This window comes from Triticum aestivum, chromosome 4B, assembly GCF_018294505.1.
Source record: "Triticum aestivum cultivar Chinese Spring chromosome 4B, IWGSC CS RefSeq v2.1, whole genome shotgun sequence".
Taxonomy (NCBI): Eukaryota; Viridiplantae; Streptophyta; class Magnoliopsida; order Poales; family Poaceae; genus Triticum; species Triticum aestivum.
In genome coordinates this window covers 422,681,301-422,698,497 of record NC_057804.1, presented here as the reverse complement: position 1 = coordinate 422,698,497, position 17,197 = coordinate 422,681,301, and positions in this window count along the sequence as shown.

Sequence of the window (17,197 nt, the reverse complement as noted above, 5' to 3'; positions counted from 1 at the left end):
AAAGAAGCATGGTGAGATTAAGTCAAACCACAAGAAGATGTACAGTTATAATGCTATTATGCTACTATCTCTTAGTCTTGTGCTTCATGAATAGGAATTTGAAAAGGAGGACAAGTGGAAATTAAAATTCCTATGGTTTTTCTTTCAAGGAGACACTAAAGGAAAAAATCCTACAGTTTTGCTTTGCTCCATTCATTTGAACCAAATTCATGAATAGTAGTACCATAGGAAACTTTCCAATTCCTATATTTTTCATTCACTTTTCCTTTCAAGCACTGGCGATTCTAGTAGGCAGGCTTGAGCAAGGAAAAGCCTACACTAAAAAAATGTTTTTGTGATACTTCTATTACTTTGGAACCATGCCACTGCCCTACTAGCTCAACTCCCAGGCCCATCGACAAATGCACAACTCAAACACGCAGAGATAAATAATGATGGCGTTCAACAGAGTCCACCACGGATAGCTAAGTTGCCTGGTACCTCACTGCTTGTCATATAGTAGAATAAAATAATCGCATTTCACGTTACTACATGTGCTCAGTGGACAATATATATAACATGTAGAGTAAAAAAGAGATGCAACAAGTGTACAACCTCTTTGGCGAAGCCATGTCGATCTCAGCGCGATTGGGTTGGCCGGTGAGGATGCTTCGGCTGACTTGGCTGTCGGAGGAGGGGAAGAGGATCTTAGGCGTCTGGAGATGGAGCCCGAGGTACTGCTTCGCTGTGATGGAGGGTTTCGTTGTTGGAGCAGCTCTGTTGAGTTGTACGACACCGAGGGTGAAGCAGGAAAAGAGAGACAACGTTAACGTGAGTGGAATTCTAATAGCATCTCCAATAGATGACGTAAAATACATAACGACAAAGTGCTAGATGTAAAATACATCAGCCACTCATCTCTGAACTTAACTGTCGAAACTGAATTTAACTGTCGAAACTGAACTTAACTGTCGAAACTGACTTTTTGCTGTCAAAACAGAATTTTATTGTCGAAACTGAACGCACTAGAGGTGAGGCTACATGTCAGTCGACTAACTTTTTCATCTCTGGTCAGTCAATTTTGCAGCCGTTGGATACGAAATCAAGGGCCTGCAGTTCATCTTCAACCTCCACCCCCCTGAGCCGCCAACCACCACCGCCCAAACAACCGCCCCCCGCCTCTCGCGGCCGGCGGTGCGCCGCCCCGCCCGCCCCAAAAACACTCCCCACCGCTAGTCTGCCGCCGCCCTGGCCATCCCTCTAGGCCCCCCGTGCCGAGATTTTTCTCCAGCGATCCCCACGCCACCACCCCACCAACGCCGGCGACCACCGCCCCCACCTTGAACCCTAAGATAGATAGTGGGGTATGTCGTGGTTTTGTCACGGCAGATGTCCTCATGAAGGGACTTAGTCGTGGAGCCATCGCTACGGGTTAACTTGAAGGGGTTAAAGCGGACGCAAAGACACAAAGGTTTATACTAGTTCGGCCCCTTCAATGAAGGTAAAAGCCTACGTCTAGTTGTGATGGAATTGATGTGGTCACGATGACTAGGGAGCAAACAAGCTTCGCCTAGGCTCGAGTTGTTGTTGTCTGTCCTTGAACCGCCGCCGGATCGTCCCCTTATATACACGGGTGACGCCCGTCGGTTCATAGAGTCCCACACTGTCGGGGGGTGCTGATTCCACCGACACCTATGGGGACAGGGCCCCTTTCGGTTCGGTGGGGGGCGGAGAGTGCACAAAGAGCGGATCGAGGCAGTGCACGCGGGCGATTTTACCCAGCTTCAGGCCGCACGGATGCGTAAAACCCTACTGCTGCTTGTTTGTGTATATTGGATTCTTGCTCAGGAGCGATGGACGCTGCCAGACTGAGCGTGAGAGTGTTCCTGGTGTTGAATGAGCCGAACTGGCCGAACCTCCGAACCCTTTCTACGTTGCGCTTGGGCCTCCTTTTATGCTCTCAAGGGGTCACCGACAGGGGGCAACGTAGACAAGAAGGGTAAAAATGGAAAAGGATGCGGTAGGTGCAGCTACCGCTTACTTTGGATACAGTGCGCCCTACCTAACTCTGACGGCAGGGGACAAGGGCATTAAATCCTTGTCTGAGTCTCCTAAACAGTGCAAAAAGTGACCGTTTGGAGCGCCACCGTTTGCCACGATGGGCTTCTCTTCATCTCCGCTTGCCACCACGTACCCCTAGCTGCACGGCCTCCTGCCACGTGTGCTTGGGAGAGTCCCAGAGCGACACGTTAGCAGGTGTGCTGGAGCGCGGGCACGAAGTGGGGGTTTCCCGCGGCAAGCTCCTTGCCGCGGCCGTCGTCTTGTCGCGTCCGGAAGCTTGTCGCTCGCCGGATCTTGCCGGGACGCAGGGCGCGTCGTGGCAAGCTTTCTTGGTATGCCTTGAGTGGCCTTCCCGGCAAGCTCCTCTTGCCGGGGTCTTGTCTCTTCCCAGCAAGATCCTCTTGCCGGGGCCTTGGTTGGCCTTCCCGGCAAGCTCCTCTTGCCGGGGCCTTGGTTGGCCTTCCCGGCAAGCTCCTCTTGTCGGGGCCTTGGTTGGTCTTCCCGGCAAGCTCCTCTTGCTGGGGCCTTGGTTTGAGTACTTTGTTCTTGAATGGTCTTCAAGGGAACCACGGAGGGTCCTGGCGGTCACCCGGCAAGCCTTTCCGCGGGGCGCTGCAACTACCCGTGCACGAGTTCGGGGTAATAGGGTACCCCTACTCTAGTACACCGACAGGAGCCCCCGGGCCTGGGCCATACACGGTGCCGAGCGCTGTTGGGCCAGGCCCAAAACAGTGCACGGGCATGCGTGGCCTAGGTCACACCGCATATCTCTCCGCTCCCACCGTGCACGCCCAGAAGGGCACGCGTCAAACACGGCGTCGTGGGTGAGATCGTGGGTGGCGTGCGTGGGGCTAAGCCCACCGAGCATGCGTCAGGCCACGATGATGGGGACGGTTCACGCCCTCCTCCCTAAACGGAGGTAGGTGTGGGGGCGTGGTGCATTTACTGGACGGGGCTGGTGCGCGGTTTTCGGGACGTCCACTCCCCGCGTTCACGGGGCGAAGCGAGGCCGCCTCATCTATCGCCTTGGTTCTGCATCCCCGCCACGCGGCTCCCATGCGCTTGGGGTCACGGACGGTGGAGTGGGAAACTGGGCCGTCGCGAGCGGGTTGGCCCCGACTCCCTGCCCTTCCCGTGTCTTGATTTGCTGAGCGGGGCGGCTGAGCCCCCACCTCGCTCCTTTATAAAGAGCGGGATGGGAGCACAGAAACCCGCACTCTCTCATCTTCTCCTTTCTTCAGCTTCTGCTCCCCTTTCTCTCATCTGCCATGGAGAAAGGGAACCCAGGCCCTTCATCGGTGGCGGCGAGGGTCGCCGCCAGACAGCGCATCTCTCCCTCTTCCGCGCCCGTGGTGGCAGCGCCAGCCATAAGGGGAAGAGGGAGGGGGCGAGGTCGCGGACGAGGTCGAGGACAAGGTCGAGGCGGTCGGGGAAGAGGCGGACGGGGCGGCGCGTCAGCTTCACCTCCGCCGGCGGCTTCTCCCCCCACGGCGGTCCATATAGGGGACGACCCTTGCGAGTTCTTCGTCAGGCTGCGCCGGGCGCCTCGTCGTCGCCTTCGGCTTCCAGCTCCGTTTGCGCGCGCGATGGAAGTGGACCCGCCCGAGACGCTGAGACTGCACATGAGGGGCTGTGGGATCAGCAGCACGCGAGTTCGCGTTGCATTCCCAGCCCCTAATGTGATGTATCTTGATCGAGGGTGGAAGACATTCGCCCGCATCCACAAGTTGATGGAGGGCGATCTCCTCTCCATCAAGGCCTTCGGGTGCTTCGGCACTCGGGCGAAGTGCTGCGTGGACAGCTCCTCCGACAGCGAAGGCTCCTCCTCAAGCGAGAGCGACGAGGAGGGGAGCGACAGCGACGACGAGGGTAGCGGGCGGCGGGGTAGCGGGTCCAACTAGGTGTCGGGCGCCGCTTTGCGCGGCACCGGCGACCCCATCATCCGCGTCGCCGGCTTCTTGAACTCCCCGGGGTCGTCTCCTTGGGCGGCTGGCGTAGGGAGGCTGCGGAAGGGGAAGAGGGCAGGCGACAAGGCCGTCAAGCCGGAGTACGAGGGCGTGGTGCCCTCGATAGCGTGCTGACGCCCTGCCGCCCCGTCTTCGAGCCCCGCTTCCAGCGCCGCCGTCGCCGTCCAGCCTTCGGACGGCCCCGGGATGTTCTCTTGGTGTCTTCTGGCACCCGTAGCTCGCCTAGGCACCCCTTTTTCCCTTTTCGCCTCCTTGACCTGCCTCCTGAAAAGAGGGACAGGAAAGGGATTACGGGCATCTTATCTTTTCAATTTGTAAGCCTTCGGGCCTTAGCTGTATCTAGAACTTGTAATCCTCTCTTTCATGTTTTTCATCCTCTATGGACTGTACCTGAGGGGGATGTTTTTTAATGAAAAGGGGATGCTTGCCGGGTTATTTGTCTCGCGAGTTAAACCCACTCCAAGGAGCAAATCCTTGGTATCCCTCGGACAGACATTTCATCTCCCGGCAACAGACCCTGCCGCCTTCCCACGTCGCTCGACCTTTCTCACGCTTTTGACGGAGGCAGGAACGAGGTGGGTGCGGTCTCCTCGTTTCATCCCTTTGCTGCTGCGACTACGACCAAACTTGGCCCCGAGAACGAGCCCCAGGGCCTAGAGTCACGGGAGCACGGCAGTTTCCGGGAAGAAACGTGGTTTCGCATTCCCCAGTCCATAAGAGGATGCATGATGAGGGATAAAAGACTTATCTGATATTGCAGCCCCCGGCAACTCTGGTTTGCCGTGGACGATTCTTGGCACTCACAGCCCCCAGCGATACTGGCTTGCCGGGAAGGCTTTTATCTTCAGCAGAGAACTTTGACATTCTCGATGCCGGCTTCCGGCAAGCTTGTTGCCAGGAAGGCTTTCATCTTCAGCAGAGAACTTTGACGTTCTCGATGCCGGCTTCCGGCAAGCTCGTTGCCAGGAAGACTTTTACCTTCAGCAGAGAACTTTGACGTTATCGATGTCGGCTTCCGGCAAGCTTGTTGCCAGGAAGGCTTTCATCTTCAGCAGAGAACTTTGACATTCTCGATGCCGGCTTCCGGCAAACTTGTTGCCAGGAAGGCTTTCATCTTCAGCAGAGAACTTTGACGTTCTCGATGCCGGCTTCCAGCAAGCTCGTTGCCAGGAAGACTTTTACCTTCAGCAGAGAACTTTGACGTTCTCGATGCCGGCTTCCGGCAAGCTTGTTGCCAGGAAGGCTTTTATCTTTAGCAGAGAACTTTGACGTTCTCGATGCCGGCTTCCGGCAAGCTTGTTGCTAGGAAGGCTTTCATCTTCAGCAGAGAACTTTGACGTTCTCGATGCCGGCTTCCGGCAAACTTGTTGCCAGGAAGGCTTTCATCTTCAGCAGAGAACTTTGACGTTCTCGATGCCGGCTTCCGGCAAACTTGTTGCCAGGAAGGCTTTCATCTTCAGCAGAGAACTTTGATGTTCTCTATGCCGGCTTCCGGCAAGCTTGTTGCCAGGAAGGCTTTCATCTTTAGCAGAGAACTTTGACGTTCTCGATGCCGGCTTTCGGCAAGCTTGTTGCCAGGAAGGCTTTCATCTTCAGCAGAGAACTTTGACGTTCTCGATGCCGGCTTCCGGCAAGGTCGTTGCCGGAAAGGCTTATGGCGAAGAACTTCGTCGCTATTGATGCCGGATCCCGACAAGATTGTTGCCGGAAAGGCTTATGGCGAAGAACTTCGTCGTTCTTGACGCCGGCTCCCGGCAAGATCATTGCTGGAAAGGCTTATGGCGAAGAACTTCGTCGTTCTTGACGCCGGCTCCCGACAAGATCGTTGCCGGAAAGGCTTATGGCGAAGAACTCCGTCGTTCTTGACGCCGGCTCCCGGCAAGATCGTTGCCGGAAAGGCTTATGGGGAAGAACTTTGTCGTTCTTGACGCCGGCTCCCGACAAGATCGTTGCCGGAAAGATTGGCCCTAGGGGCGTTGCCAGCCCCCGGGCCATGACTGCATTTAAACATGACAAGTGATTAGCATCCGAAGTGCACTTAACTCGCTTGCGGATTTTGACCTTTGCTGCATATCCCCTATACCTGCTGGAATGCTTTCCGGTGCGTACGATCCAGCCAGTAGCGCTTGAGGGAATGTGCCCTTAGCGGCTATTCGGGAACAACGCCTCCCGGAAAGGTTTACCTTCTTGGTTCTAGCGCAACCGCACAAGTTGCCGAGCGGACTCGAGGCAACATGGAGTGCAACTAGCCCCGAGAAGGCTCCTCGGCATACAGGTCTATGCAGAAATCTCAAATAAATAGCACATGCTATCTTCCTGTTCAACCTCTCTTTGTACGTCCACCCTACGCTTTCTAGGGAAACTTGCCGGTGCAGGCACCCTTGCCGCGAGCGCCGAGTGCGGAACTTCAGCAGCCTGCTGGCGGGGTCGCTACCGACAAGCAATCTTGTCGCAACTAGTTGCAGCTCACTTAAGTTGTTGAGCGGACTCGAAACAAAGTAAGGGCGCTAGCGGCTCACTTAAGTTGCTGAGCGGACTCGAAGCAAAGTAAGGGCGCTAGCAGCTCACTTAAGTTGTTGAGCGGACTCGAAACAGAGTAAGGGCGCAACTAGCTATGAGTTGATTCCTCCGCGCACAGGTTTTCCGTACAAAGAACAAGATCTCCGAGGCGGATAACCTTATACAGAAAGGAAATATCTAAGGTCTCGCACGACTTAGCTTTTTCTGTTGCCGCACTAGCGTCGTTCTTTTACTCGCCCGCTCCTTAGGAGCCATGACGATGAAGAACAGCTGAGCCTTGTGTGCCCACCGGATCGGATTCGCACAATCTCGACGCCCCCTACCTGGCACGCCAGATATGTTGGGGGGGATGCCGATTCCACCAACACCTATGGGGACAGGGCCCCTTTCGGTTCGGTGGGGGGCGGAGAGTGCACAAAGAGCAGATCGAGGCGGTACACGCGGGCGATTTTACCCAGCTTCGGGCCGCACGGATGCGTAAAACCCTACTGCTGCTTGTTTGTGTATATTGGATTCTTGCTCAGGAGTGATGGACGCTGCCAGACTGAGCGTGAGAGTGTTCCTGGTGTTGAATGAGCCGAACTGGCGGAACCTCCGAACCCTTTCTACGTTGCGCTTGGGCCTCCTTTTATGCTCTCAAGGGGTCACCGACAGGGGGCAACGTAGACAAGAAGGGTAAAAATGGAAAAGGATGCGGTAGGTGCAACTACCGCTTACTGTGGATACAGTGCGCCCTACCTAACTCTGACGGCAGGGGACAAGGGCATTAAATGCCTGTCTGAGTCTCCTAAACAGTGCAAAAAGTGACCGTTTGGAGCGCCACCGTTTGCCACGATGGGCTTCTCTTCATCTCCACTTGCCACCACGTACCCCTAGCTGCACGGCCTCCTGCCATGTGTGCTTGGGAGAGTCCCAGAGCGACACGTTAGCAGGTGTGCTGGAGCGCGGGCACGAAGTGGGGGTTTCCCGCGGCAAGCTCCTTGTCGCGGCCATCATCTTGTCGCGTCCGGAAGCTTGTCGCTCGCCGGATCTTGCCGGTACGCAGGGCGCGTCGTGGCAAGCTTTCTTGGTATGCCTTGAGTGGCCTTCCCGGCAAGCTCCTCTTGCCGGGGTCTTGTCTCTTCCTGGCAAGATCCTCTTGCCGGGGCCTTGGTTGGCCTTGCCGGCAAGCTCCTCTTGCCGGGGCCTTGGTTGGCCTTCCCGGCAAGCTCCTCTTGTCGGGGCCTTGGTTGGTCTTCCCGGCAAGCTCCTCTTGCCGGGGCCTTGGTTTGAGTACTTTGTTCTTGAATGGTCTTCAAGGGAACCACGGAGGGTCCTGGCGGTCACCCGGCAAGCCTTGCCGCGGGGCGCTGCAACTGCCCGTGCACGAGTTCGGGGTAATAGGGTACCCCTACTCTAGTACACCGACACACACCGGTTCATATTCATATCCCGGTTGGTCTCTCTCTATTCCTATCTTACAATACAAGTTTACATATCAAGCCGGTTTACGGCTACAGGTTCTAAACCGACTACAGGCCTTGGGCCTTCATCTGCTTAATCACCTTTATACTACTAATGAAGTTAACCCGACCCAGGTAGGCCGGTTCACGCCTAGTAGTAATATCCCCAACATTAGGCCCCAGATTGATTTGAACTGGTTCATGTCAATCCTTCACAAAAATCTTTGTCTTCAACATCTTCTGGTAATTGGTAAACCGTCATGTCGTCATCATCTCTGGTTGCTGTAAACCGGCATGACATCATCACGAAGTTTAACATTTATGACACCTTCTTTCATTGATAGATCTGCGATACCCAAGGCAGCAGCTCCACTTCCGAATTTTGTGGCTCCTGGATTCGTGCGCCTGACACACGTCCTTTGCCTTATAAATAGGACCGAAGGGTCATTTCCTTTTCTCCCCTTGTCTCTTTCTCTTCGTCTTCCTCGCGTCGCCAGCCTCGGAGCTCCGCCGCCGCCATTGACCTCTGCACCGTCTTGGGCCGCTGCATCAACCTGAACGCTCCAGAGCACTGCGGTAGCTTTCCGCGTCTTCCTCGATTCTGGTAAGCCTTCTGCTCTTCTTAACATAGATCTGTTCTAGGGTTTCGTGTTCTTGCCGTGTTCCTCACTTGTTCATGCTCGTACCCAGACTCCTGGATAGATCTGTGAAACCCTGCTCTGATTAGCAGTAGCCTTTTAGCATCCACCTGTAGTTTCACGCTCAAGTCCATAGATCTCATCTACATACCTGCCCATTGATTCACTTCCGTTCTGCTTTAATCTTTTGAATATTTTCTGTTTTTCTGAACTTGCTTCAGATCCATTACTACAATAGGACCTTGTGAAACCTGTTTCTGCATACTTAGCCATCCGCAACCTCAATTGCTTTCAATGTTTAGATCAGGCGGTTTAACTTAATATAGGAAAAATTATTAAACCGGTATATACCATTAGTCCCCTTGTTGAACCGCCAGACTTATTCAGTCTTATTATGCTACCTCATAGAAATCTGGCTTAAATGTACTACCTCCGGTTTAACATTGTTCATACCAGCGCATTCTTGAACCGGAATCACTTATTTCTTGTAGATCTCATCATGGCCAAACAAGTATATGAGTGCAACTGGGTTCCTTCTCGCGTCACAGAAACTCAGCTGGATGATTTAGTTTCGATTGGCGCTTTAGACAGCAAAGATACTATCCACTGGAGGGTTCCTGGTGATGAATGTCCTCCCACACCTCAAGAGGGAGAGGTTGTGATTTTTGCGGACCATTTAGCCCGGGGCTTCAAGCCGCCCGGTTCTAAATTTTACCGGGATGTGTTAGCCAATTTTCAACTTCGCCCGCAAGACACTGGCCCCAACTCTGTTACCAACTTATGTCACTTCCAAGTACTTTGTGAGGTATACCTTCAAGAGGAACCCACAGTTGAATTGTTTAGAGATTGTTTCCACTTAAACCGCCGCACAGAATTCACTGATGGTCCCAATACCGAATTGGGCGGTATGGCAATTCTGAAAAGGAAAGAAATCACTTATCCCCATGCTAGACTACACAGCCACCCCAAGGAGTGGAATGCAACATGGTTCTACTGCAAAGATACTTCCCCTGATGATGAAAATCCTTTGCCTGGCTTTCGTCCGGAGCGGCTCAGTAATACACACCCCTTCCCACAAAGGTTAAGTGCCAAGGAGAGGAGTAAATATGCTCCGCAATTATCCAAACTCCGAGCCTTCATGGCCAACGGTTTAACAGGAATGGACCTCGCACGCTGTTGGATATCATGGAGCATATTGCCTCTCAGCCGACGCTCTGGTTTAATGTTCAAGTATACTGGTAGCGTTGATGACCCGCTTCGACAAACCAACATCCAGCTCTCGGATGATGAAGTCACAGAGGCTGTGAAGAAAATGTTGAACGAACCGGAACACCTCTGCGCTCAAACCGGCCTGCTCCCTTTCTGTGCTACCAACAAACCGCCAGCTGTAAGTTTCTGATTGCGTTTTTTACTGAACCTGTTATTGCTATCTCTGTCTGACATCAATTGCTGCTTAACCAGGGTGATAATCCGTTTTGGAGCAAGAAGCTTCCACAAGACAAACCGGAGAAAACAGAACGGTCAACCCGGCTCAAGACCAAGGTTGTCAAGAAGCCTGCTAAAAAGAGGAAAACCACTGCTTCATCTGATCCGGCTGTTGATGATGATGTGGGTAACTCACACCTTGATGTAGAACTCGATTCACTAGGCTTACTCTTTACACGCCTTATTGATGATGATACTTGTCAGGATGACGCTGAAGCCAGTAATGCTGATGTCGCTGAGGTAACTATTCTCTCTTTCGATTCAGATCCTTTGCCTTTGCCAAAATTTCGCCAGGCAAACCGGAAAGTTAAATTTTCTCATCCTCTTGCTTACTTGGATCCCAAATTTCTTATGAAGACTCAGCAACATGAAGCTCGCCGCACAACCCGGCACAGCGGCCAGGTAGTTACTTCCGCCGGTTTACCGAACAGTCCGGTTCGAAAACGCCGCTCAGAGGTTTCCGACCTTTTTATTAATTTCTATCCTAAAGCGGGTTTCATCCGTCAACCTCTTAATCCGTCCGACTCCGATTATCAGGTTACTTCTCATTCATCCTCTGGTGAATCATCGGCCACTCAGCTGCCACCACTGAAAACGATTCTTGGGTAAGCTAGGCTTAACATATGCTTCCGGTATACTGCGTTATAATTTATGCTATTCCTTGACTCCTTGTTTCTCTTTCAGGGCTAAACCTAAACCAAGCAAGAAAGCCCGCCTGGATAAAGCGGCCGAGGAAGATGCTGCCCCTGAACAGGATAAAGCACCAGATCTTGAAGCGTTCATTCCTGAAGATATTCCCAATGATCCTCCCTTGCAAGATGATGCTATTACTGATAAAAGGCCTATCAATACTTCAGTCCCTATTGACCAGCCTGCTAGCTCCGTCCGAATTGAAAGATCCCGCAGTCCTTCAAAACCTGCCGATAAACCGATAGCGCCAGTGCAAACCGGCGAGTCCAAGGATGATGATGTTGTAATTACCGGCATAGGTCGCTCTGAACCAGGGAATCCTGTCGCTTTAGCTAAGCATACTGTCAAAGAAGATTTTTCTGCCATGAACAAAGGCAAATGGGATGTTGATCTGGAAACGTATGCTGCTCTGAGTGCCCAAGATCTTCATTCTGGTTACTTGAACCGACTATATACTAGTCGTGACTGTGAAGCTGGCCTGGTAAAGATGATGAGAGATAAATTTGAGGTAACGTCCTTGTGCTTCTTCTTTCTTTAATTACTGCCACCATATTAATCCTCCTAGCCCCCAAGGACCGGTTCAACTTAGTATAGTTAAACCGGGACTCCAATAAAGATTCTAACATTAGAACATAACTTAGAAAATAGCCATTAGCCCCCAAGTGCCAAGTTGAATACCTGTATTGAGCTTGGGACTTTGCGATTTAGTAATAGATGAAGATTGAAGGTGCATTAGCCCCCAAGTATCAATCGTATAACTTGTTATGTGGTTGGTACTTCAAATTCTTGTACCGTTTGCTTAAAGCCAAGCACTATCTTTATGCAGGCTGAAGTGAGGATCAAAGAGGACCGGATTACTGATCTGCAGGAAGCTTTGAAAACCCAACAAGCCGAAACCAACAAAACTAGGGAGGAATTAACCAGCGCTTTGAGCATCACAGAACAGCTGAAGGAGGGCTTCAAGAAGGAGTGGGCTGATTGGGCCACTGAAAAGGCCGCTTTAATAAAAATAGCTGAAAACGCTGAAGCTGCCCTTAAACCGGTGGTAGATGAGCTGACCATCGTAAAGCGGCAAGTACATTCCATGACCGCTGCTATCTTCGGTAAGCTCCTTTTGGTTTCTTTGACAATTTGGGCCTTCTTATAATAGATCCGGTTTGTGATCTTTTCTGTATTGTTGCAGGTACACGCATTGGTCACTTAGGGTCAGATGTTCAGAAAAAGTTGAAGGCTGCCTACACTTTAATTGAACAGCTGTATACCGGAGCGCAGCGGATCATCACCACTGCATCTCATAACAATCCGGCACCCACTTTAATCCAAGATACTCTGAATAGGTTGTCAATGCTTCCTGCTCGGATTGAAGAACTGAAAAAATCTGCTGCTCGAACGGGAGCCATTAACGCCTTAATCCAGGCAAAAGCATGGGTGCTAGATTTCGATCCTGTTGAAGCAGCTCAAGGCTATCCCAGCTTGAAGTAAGATGGCTCAGAGTTCAATGAAGATGATTTGAGGGCGATAAACCGTGCAGTACGCCCTCTGGCTTGTCAATTGGCTGAAGAGGCCGACTTGTCGCGTTATCAAGCTCAGTACAATGATCAGAACAAACGAGTGGCTGCACCAATTCCTGAAGCGGAGAATCTGGTTCCTCCAATCCGTAAGCATACTTACACTCCTGATATTGAACCGTCTTCTCTGATCCATGAAGAGGCTGTCTTTCAAGCTTTAATGGGAATCGACTGGACCACTGTTGATTTCCAGCCAATGGATAGAGATGAGGAAGCTAAAGCGGCGCGGGACGACCCACAACCATCAGACCGGTTTGATGAGCAGGCTTGAACCGGAAGCCGGTTTAAACAACTGCCTTATTATGATCCGCCAAAATAACAATGATCTTATTTGGGCACCGCGTTGCCTTGTAATAGAATAGCCAATACTTCTACTTTAAATATGCCTTCGTGCATACGTACTGATGCTTTTGCTTGAAATCCTCAATTTATATTTCCTGCAATCAGAAAATCTTGAACTGCGGTGGCGGTTATACCGCCAACCGGTTTATAACCTTGATATATATATATATATAGTATTTAAAACATATAATCAAATATGCAATACAAAATACCTGCCATCGCTGGGCATAAAGTTGGCTTAGCCAGGCTTGAAATGGAGGTTTTATAAACCATTACCATCAAAGGGGAGAAAACAACTTCCGTGTTTTTAAAATGCTGGCTTACCATGTAAACCGTGCTGGGTCATTATAAGCCCCCCTGCTACTCCATGATTTTAACAGGAAAGTTAAACTGGGCATATTTCTCCGGATTAAAAATGAACTGAATTCCGTCAGCTGAACCGGTAAAAAGTGTTGTTGGTTTAAAGGAAACACAACAAAAATTGAAGAATAGTCATAAAAGAAATATAGAAGCAAAGGCAATGATAAAACCATTTGCAAAAACATGCTTTACTGAGCTGATCAGATGGTGTTACCATGGTCGGACAAGACCAAGCCCCCAATAGGTGTGCGATGGTTCAAGTCAGCCAGGTCCCCAAATGAAACCGTGGCATTTATGCCGATCAAAAGGCGTGGCAATGGTTCGGGTTCGACCAAGCCCCCAAGTGATTCTGTGGCCTTAGGCCGATCAAGAGGCGTGACTGGTTCATACTTGACCATGTCCCCAAGTGATCTGGTGGCTTTCGCCTATCAAGAGGTGTTGCATTGGTTCGGACACGACCAAGCTCCCAAGTGATATTTCAAGGGGTAAACCGGAGGCCGCTCTAAGACAGAACAACTCCATGTAACCACACATGATAGGAAAAAGACAGAGACCCCGCTTTAGCTGAGGCTCCGGTTTTATTATATCAACGATAATATATACACTGTCATAATATGTACATAGATAGAGCCAATGGCTCAAGTGTAGTAAGGCCGAAGATGAGCTATGTTCCACGGCCTGTTGGTCTCCTCCTCTGACGTGCGTGAGTCTTTATGCTCTCGAATATCAATCAGATAGTACGACCCGTTGTGCAGATTCTTGCTGACCACGAAAGGTCCCTCCCAAGGTGGGGATAACTTGTGCATATCCGTCTGGTCTTGGATGAGCCGGAGTACCAAATCTCCTTCTTGAAAAGCTCTGGTTCTGACCCGGCGACTGTGATAGCGACGAAGATCTTGTTGATAAATCGCCGAGCGGGCAGCCGCTATGTCACGCTCCTCATCTAATAAGTCCAAAGCATCTTGCCGTGCTGTCTCATTGTCCATTTCAACATAAGCCGCTACACGAGGCGAATCATGCCGGATATCACTAGGGAGAACCGCCTCTGCTCCGTAGACCATAAAAAACGGCGTGTATCCTGTAGATCGGTTGGGCGTAGTATTGATACTCCATAGCACAGACGGTAGCTCTTCAACCCAACAACCCGGTGTTCTTTGCAATGGAACCATAAGCCGGGGTTTGATGCCTCGCAAGATCTCTTGATTAGCTCGTTCTGCCTGCCCATTGGACTGGGGGTGAGCCACTGACGATACGTCAAGTCGGATGTGCTCACGTTCACAGAATTCCTTCATAGCGCCCTTGGATAAATTGGTACCATTGTCAGTAATGATGCTGTGTGGAAAGCCAAACCGGAAAATCACCTTTTTAATGAACTGCACTGCTGTAGCTGCATCACACTTACTAACAGGCTCCGCTTCAACCCACTTGGTAAATTTATCGACTGCCACCAAAAGGTGGGTTTTCTTATCCTTGGACCTTTTAAAAGGTCCGACCATATCCAGCCCCCATGTTGCAAACGGCCAAGTAATTGGAATCATCCTCAATTCTTGAGCCGGCACATGAGCACGCCTTGAAAATTTCTGACAGCCATCACACCGTTTAACCAAGTCCTCCGCATCAGCATGAGCTGTCAACCAGTAGAACCCGTGACGAAACGCCTTAGCCACCAGAGACTTTGAACCGGCGTGGTGACCACAATCCCCTTCATGGATTTCGCGTAAAATTTCACAGCCTTCCTCAGGGGAGACGCAGCGTTGAAACGCCCCTGATACACTGCAATGATGCAATTCGCCATTGACAATGGTCATAGACTTGGATCGCCGGACTATCTGCCTGGCTAGAGTCTCATCCTCTGGCAACTCTCCCCGGTTCATGTACGCAAGATAAGGAACTGTCCAATCCGGTATAACATGCAGGGCTGCCACCAATTGAGCCTCCGGATCAGGAATAGCCAAATCCGCTTCACCTAGGAGCTTGACTGACGGATTGTGCAACACATCAAGAAAGACATTAGGCGGGACCGGTTTACGCTGAGAGCCCAACCGGCTTAAAGCGTCCGCCGCTTCATTTTTTCGACGATCCACGTGATCCACCTGATAACCCTTGAAGTGACCTGCAACAATATCCACCTCACGACGATATGCAGCCATGAGTGGGTCTTTAGAATCCCAAGTGCCAGACACCTGTTGAGCTACGAGGTCCGAGTCACCGAAGCACTTAACCCGACTTAGATTCATCTCTTTAGCCATCCGGAGACCATGGAGCAAGGCTTCATACTCAGCTGCATTATTAGTACAAGGGAACATTAAGCGGAGAACATAACAAAACTTATCACCTCGTGGGGAAGTTAACACGACTCCAGCCCCCGAGCCTTCCAATTGCCTGGATCCATCAAAATGGATAGTCCAATATGTGTGATCCGGCTTCTCCTCTGGTGCTTGCAACTCAGTCCAATCATTGATGAAATCAACAAGTGCTTGAGACTTCACCGCCGTCCGGGGTACGTACTTCAATCCGTGCGGCCCAAGTTCTATAGCCCACTTGGCAATCCGGCCAGTCGCCTCCCGGTTCTGTATGATATCGCCCAAGGGAGCTGAACTGACCACTGTGATAGGGTGCCCTTGGAAATACTGCTTCAACTTCCGGCTTGCCATGAAAACTCCATATACCAGCTTCTGCCAATGCGGATACCTTTGCTTGGATTCAATAAGCACCTCGCTGATATAGTAAACCGGCCGCTGAACCGGATACTCCTTGCCCGCCTCCTTGCGTTCTACTACAATAGCCACGCTAACTGCGCGAGCATTGGCCGCTACGTATAGCAATAACGGCTCCTTGTCGACCGGAGCTGCAAGAATGGGCGGATTGGCTAATTGCCGCTTCAAGTCCTCCAACGCTTCGTCAGCAGCCGGACTCCAGACGAATTGATCTGTCTTTCTCAGCATCTGGTATAAAGGGATGGCCTTCTCTCCGAGGCGGCTGATAAACCGGCTCAGCGCGGCAATCCGACCCGCCAAACGCTGAACATCGTTGATACACTTCGGTTTAGCCAGGGAGGTGATAGCCGTAATCTTCTCCGGATTAGCCTCGATTCCTCTGTTGGACACAAGAAAGCCAGTAACTTGCCTGCCGGAACACCAAAAACACATTTGGCCGGGTTAAGCATCATCTTGTAAACCCGCAAGTTGTCAAAGGTTTCCTTCAAATCATCAACCAGTGTCTCCTCTGCCTTGACTTGACTACAATATCATCCACATAGGCGTGCACATTGCGGCCGATCTGCTTATGCAGGCAGTTCTGTACACACCGTTGATAAGTGGCTTGGGCGCTCTTGAGCCCAAAAGGCATAGATACATAGCAGAAGGCTCCAAAGGGAGTAATAAACGCCGTCTTCTCCTGGTCCTTAACCGCCATTTTGATCTGATGATACCCAGAATACGCATCCAAAAAACTCAAACGCTCACAACCCGCCGTGGCATCAATAATCTGGTCAATGCGGGGGAGGGCAAAAGGATCCGCTGGACAAGCCTTGTTAAGATCCGTATAATCCACACACATACGCCAAGTGCCGTTTTTCTTAAGAACCAGCACCGGATTAGCAAGCCACTCTGGATGGAACACTTCAATGATAAAACCAGCTGCTAAGAGCCTGGCCACCTCCTCCCCAATAGCTTTGCGCCTCTCTTCGTTAAACCGGCGGAGAAATTGCTTTACCGGTTTATACTTGGGATCAACATTAAGAGTGTGCTCAGCGAGTTCCCTCGGTACACCTGGCATGTCAGAAGGCTTCCATGCAAAAATGTCCCGATTCTCACGGATGAACTCGATGAGCGCGCTTTCCTATTTAGGGTCCAAGTTGGCACTGACAGTGAACTGCTTGGACGAATCGCCGGGCACGAAGTCAACAAGCTTGGTCTCAGCCGCTGATTTGAACTTCAGATCTGAATCATGCTCCGTAGTTGGCTTCTTCAAAGGGGTCATGTCCGCCGGATCAACATTGTCCCTATAATATTTTAACTCCTCCGTGGCACAAACCGACTCTGCATAGGCCGCATCACCTTCCTCACATTCCAAAGCAATCTTGCGGCTCCCATGAACCGTTATTGTCCCTTTGTGACCCGGCATCTTGAGCTGCAAATAGATAT